This window comes from Vipera ursinii (assembly GCF_947247035.1).
Source record: "Vipera ursinii genome assembly, chromosome: 3".
Lineage (NCBI taxonomy): Eukaryota > Metazoa > Chordata > Lepidosauria > Squamata > Viperidae > Vipera > Vipera ursinii.
The window spans coordinates 209,664,819-209,670,468 of record NC_139516.1 but is presented as its reverse complement, the minus strand read 5'-3'; positions in this window follow the sequence as shown (position 1 = coordinate 209,670,468).

Sequence of the window (5,650 nt, the reverse complement as noted above, 5' to 3'; positions counted from 1 at the left end):
TATTGATTTTAATTAATTTATTGCATCGGGCACAATTATTTTTTTTTTTAACTTTTGTATCTTGTATTTTCGATATTTATTGCCCTGTACACCGCCCTGAGTCCTTCGGGAGAAGGGCGGTATATAAATCAAATAAATAAATAAAATAAATAAAGGAACGTCCTCTGAAGACAAAATTTTCTGAACTGAATTCAGCCAAGAACAAGCCACAGTTGCATTATCTTCTGTTGGTGGAATCCTGATAAACCACTTCCAGTCTTCATAACTGGTCAGGGTAGGAATCTGGGTTTCTGCCCAGAAGTTCTTGGATTATATTGATTTATTATTTTATTTTATTTAGTTACATTTATATACCGCCCTGAGGAATAGGGCGGTATATAAATGTAACCCCATCAGATTCAGGCAATAAGGGTCAATGATGAGAGATGATGATGATGAATAAGGGTCAATGATGAGAGATGATGATGATGATAACTTTATTGTCACTTTGAATGTACACCAATTGGCATACATCAAAATGAAATTTCGTTGCATACAGCTCTCAAAGGGTCACCACCTCCTATATATACTTCTTGTTCGTGGCCCGCTCAAATTTCACATTGTCCATTTTAGTCTCTAGGGAGTGAACAATGGCAAACAGGACAGATGGAAATGGGGCTCCATGTGGATTAGCCCTCAAATTTGCTTGTATTCCGACAACCTCGCCTTCTTTCCTTTTTCTGATCCTGACTCTTCCACCTTTTCCTTAAAGAGGCCTTGCTTCTTTTCGCCCCTGAAGCACGCTGCCACTGCCACCAACTCCTCCAAAAGCCTCTCTCTCTTCCTCTGGGCCTGCCGACAGCCTCATCCAGTTCCTTCGCTCCATAAGCTCCAGGTCCTCTCCTCCTCTGCCTCCTCTGGAAACAGCCCTGATTTGCAATACAATCCATCACTGGGCCAGCAGTCAGATCTTGCTGCTGGTAGAACAAATTAAAACAGCGCCAACGACTTTTAACGGTCTCACCAACAGTTCCAAAACAACTAGAAACTCACCATGCCAGCAAAGATTGTCGGTCGTATGTCGTATGTTACCTTAGTTCCACCATGTTGCTCAAACACACTAAAATCTTCCTGATCATGTGGCCTATAGCCCTCACTATCCCTCCCAAAACCACCCGCCTTCAAGAGCCAATGCAGCCGCAGCCATTCCAGGCGCCGCCATCTTAGATCTAGATTGATGCCCCAAAATAAGAATAGAATAGAATAGAATAGAATAGAATAGAATAGAATAGAATAGAATAGAATAGAATAGAATAGAATAGAATAGAATAGAATAGAATAGAATAGAATAGAATAGAATAGGCAAGCAATTCCACTGGTTAGTTGTCTTCACTGTTAGGATGACTCTCCTTAATTCCAGGTTGCTTCTCTCTTTGGTCAGTTTCCAACCATTGTTTCTGCTCTTTCCTTCTGGTGCTTTGGAGAATAGGTCAACCCTCTCCTCTTCTTTGTGGCAGCCGCTCAGATACTGGAAGACTGCTATCATGTCACCCCTGTTTCTTCTTTTCTTTAGACTAGCCAAACCCAAGTCCTGCAGCCGTTCTTCATATATTTTAGTCTCCAGACTTTTGATCATTTTAGTTGCTCTTCTCTGAAATTTTTCCAAGGTCTCAACATCTTTTTTTGTAGTATGGTGACCAAAATTCCTATCTTCTATCTTCTATCATTTGCTATCTTCTATCTTCAAACATCTTCTGTCTATCTTCTATCTCTATATTCTAACATCTTCTATCTTCTTCTATCTTCTATCATATCTATCTTCTATCTTATCCTAAAGGCAGGATCCCTCAGAACAACAGAGAAGCGAGGGAGACAGTGGTGTAGTGGCTGGGGTCTTGGATTCATCTCTGCAAGACCATTCGGGCTGAACCTAATCCCTCTGCTGGGTGGAAGTGAAGATGTTAGATGTTTTTGTGCCAGCCATAGCAGTTCCCCAAAAAGGTCATCAGATGGGAGCAAAGAGGCATCTTTGCCCCCACTGGTGGGTCAGGGGTCCCCGGCCCCTGCATCCCCATTGGAGAGAGTTAATTGGTAAGGGAGGGGCTGAGGACCCCCTATAAAAACCTCTGCTCAGGGGCTACTCTCTTTGCTCTCTCTTCTGCTTGCTTGCTTGCTGATCCATGAGCTCAATCCAGGCATGGATGCTTCCATGCCAGGGAACTCTATTTACTTTATCGTTAAATAAAGCTTTGACTGATTGCATCCCTGCGTGCTGCCTTTTACTTGGAAGCACCTTAACGAACCATCGGTCTCGTGAGGGCATCTCACAGAAGATTTGACAGGGTTGAAGACTGGCCCCGATTCAGTTTTGGGGTTGTTCTGCAGTTTTGGCAACTCTGTTCTTCTCACAACCAACCTGGTTAATGCTGAGAAGTTTCAGACTGACACAGGGCACAATTGCACAGTGTTGTGTAAGCCCAGAGGAAGGAGAGAGGATGTTCTGCCTTGGAGATTTGGAAAAATACAAGCCACAAACCGGTCAGCAAAGCTCTTGAGGAGTTTCTCCTGTGCCATCACACGCCCCAGTTTTGTCACCACCCTGCGCAAGCAAAGGGCTCTCTTGATCCTTTAATGCCCCCTTTCAGAAGCCCAGAGCCAATTTATGGGTGTTGCCAAGAAGGAGAATCACCCAGCCCTGCAATTGTCAATCAAAACCCAGGTAGGCAGAATGCAGACACTCCCAATGCCTGAGGCCACCAGGGTGCCAGATCTACACTCCCAGAGAAAAAAGCAAGGAGAAATGAAATGTATCTGGAGATTCTCTGTCCTCCAGGTCATGGTTGTCCCAAAGGGGCTTTTCCAAAAGGCATCTGGACTTTCTTTGTTTTTTTTATTGAAGACCTTTTGCTTCTCATCCAAGAAGCTTCTTCCGCTGATATTTCGCTTCTCATCCAAGAAGCTTCTTCCGCTCCTATTTCGCTTCTCATCCAAGAAGCTTCTTCCGCTCCTATTTTGCTTCTCATCCAAGAAGCTTCTTCCATTGCTATTTCACTTCTCATCCAGGAATCTTCTTCCGTTCCTATTTCGCTTCTCATCCAAGAAGCTTCTCCCGCTCCTATTTTGCTTCTCATCCAAGAAGCTTCTTCCGCTCCTATTTTGCTTCTCATCCAGGAATCTTCTTCCGTTCCTATTTTGCTTCTCATCCAGGAATCTTCTTCCGTTTCTATTTCGCTTCACATCCAGGAATCTTCTTCCGTTCCTATTTCGCTTCTCATCCTGGAATCTTCTTCCGTTCCTATTTCGCTTCTCATCCAGGAATCTTCTTCCGTTCCTATTTCGCTTCACATCCAGGAATCTTCTTCCGTTCCTATTTCGCTTCACATCCAGGAATCTTCTTCCGTTCCTATTTCGCTTCTCATCCAAGAAGCTTCTTCCGCTGCTATTTCACTTCTCATCCAAGAAGCTTCTTCCGCTGCTATTTCACTTCTCATCCAAGAAGCTTCTTCCGCTCCTATTTCGCTTCTCATCCAGGAATCTTCTTCCGTTCCTATTTCGCTTCTCATCCAAGAAGCTTCTTCCGCTCCTATTTCACTTCTCATCCAAGAAGCTTCTTCCGCTCCTATTTCGCTTCTCATCCAGGAATCTTCTTCCATTCCTATTTCGCTTCTCATCCAGGAATCTTCTTCCGTTCCTATTTCACTTCTCATCCAAGAAGCTTCTTCCACTGCTATTTCACTTCTCATCCAAGAAGCTTCTTCCGCTCCTATTTCACTTCTCATCCAAGAAGCTTCTTCCGCTCCTATTTCACTTCTCATCCAAGAAGCTTCTTCCGTTCCTATTTCGCTTCTCATCCAGGAATCATCTTCTGTTCCTATTTTGCTTCTCATCCAGGAATCTTCTTCCGTTCCTATTTCGCTTCTCATCCAAGAAGCTTCTTCCGTTCCTATTTCGCTTCTCATCCAGGAATCTTCTTCCGTTCCTATTTCGCTTCTCATCCAAGAAGCTTCTTCCGTTCCTATTTCGCTTCTCATCCAGGAATCTTCTTCCGCTCCTATTTCGCTTCACATCCAAGAAGCTTCTTTCCTTCCTATTTCACTTCTCATCCAGGAATCTTCTTCCGTTCCTATTTCGCTTCTCATCCAAGAAGCTTCTTCCGCTGCTATTTTGCTTCTCATCCAGGAATCTTCTTCCGCTGCTATTTTGCTTCTCATCCAGGAATCTTCTTCCGTTCCTATTTCGCTTCTCATCCAGGAATCTTCTTCCGCTGCTATTTTGCTTCTCATCCAAGAAGCTTCTTCCGTTCCTATTTCACTTCTCATCCAAGAAGCTTCTTCCGCTGCTATTTCGCTTCTCATCCAGGAATCTTCTTCCGCTGCTATTTCGCTTCTCATCCAAGAAGCTTCTTTCCTTCCTATTTCACTTCTCATCCAGGAATCTTCTTCCGCTCCAATTTCGCTTCTCATCCAAGAAGCTTCTTCCGTTCCTATTTCGCTTCACATCCAGGAATCTTCTTCTGTTCCTATTTTGCTTCTCATCCAAGAAGCTTCTTCCGCTCCTATTTCACTTCTCATCCAAGAAGCTTCTTCCGCTCCTATTTCGCTTCTCATCCAGGAATCTTCTTCCGTTCCTATTTCGCTTCTCATCCAAGAAGCTTCTTCCGCTGCTATTTTGCTTCTCATCCAGGAATCTTCTTCCATTCCTATTTCGCTTCTCATCCAGGAATCTTCTTTCGCTGCTATTTTGCTTCTCATCCAAGAAGCTTCTTCTGTTCCTATTTCGCTTCTCATCCAGGAATCTTCTTCTGTTCCTATTTTGCTTCTCATCCAAGAAGCTTCTTCCGCTCCTATTTCGCTTCTCATCCAGGAATCTTCTTCCATTCCTATTTCGCTTCTCATCCAAGAAGCTTCTTCCGCTCCTATTTCGCTTCTCATCCAAGAAGCGTCTTCCGCTCCTATTTTGCTTCTCATCCAGGAATCTTCTTCCGCTCCTATTTCGCTTCTCATCCAAGAAGCTTCTTCCATTCCTATTTCGCTTCTCATCCAGGAATCTTCTTCTGTTCCTATTTCGCTTCTCATCCAGGAATCTTCTTCTGTTCCTATTTTGCTTCTCATCCAAGAAGCTTCTTCCGCTCCTATTTTGCTTCTCATCCAGGAATCTTCTTCCGTTCCTATTTCGCTTCTCATCCAAGAAGCTTCTTCCGCTGCTATTTTGCTTCTCATCCAGGAATCTTCTTCCATTCCTATTTTGCTTCTCATCCAGGAATCTTCTTTCGCTGCTATTTTGCTTCTCATCCAAGAAGCTTCTTTCCTTCCTATTTCACTTCTCATCCAGGAATCTTCTTCCGTTCCTATTTCGCTTCTCATCCAAGAAGCTTCTTCCGCTGCTATTTTGCTTCTCATCCAGGAATCTTCTTCCGTTCCTATTTCGCTTCTCATCCAGGAATCTTCTTCCATTCCTATTTCGCTTCTCATCCAAGAAGCTTCTTCTGTTCCTATTTCGCTTCTCATCCAGGAATCTTCTTCTGTTCCTATTTTGCTTCTCATCCAAGAAGCTTCTTCCGCTCCTATTTCGCTTCTCATCCAAGAAGCTTCTTCCGCTCCTATTTTGCTTCTCATCCAGGAATCTTCTTCCGTTCCTATTTCGCTTCTCATCCAAGAAGCGTCTTCCGCTC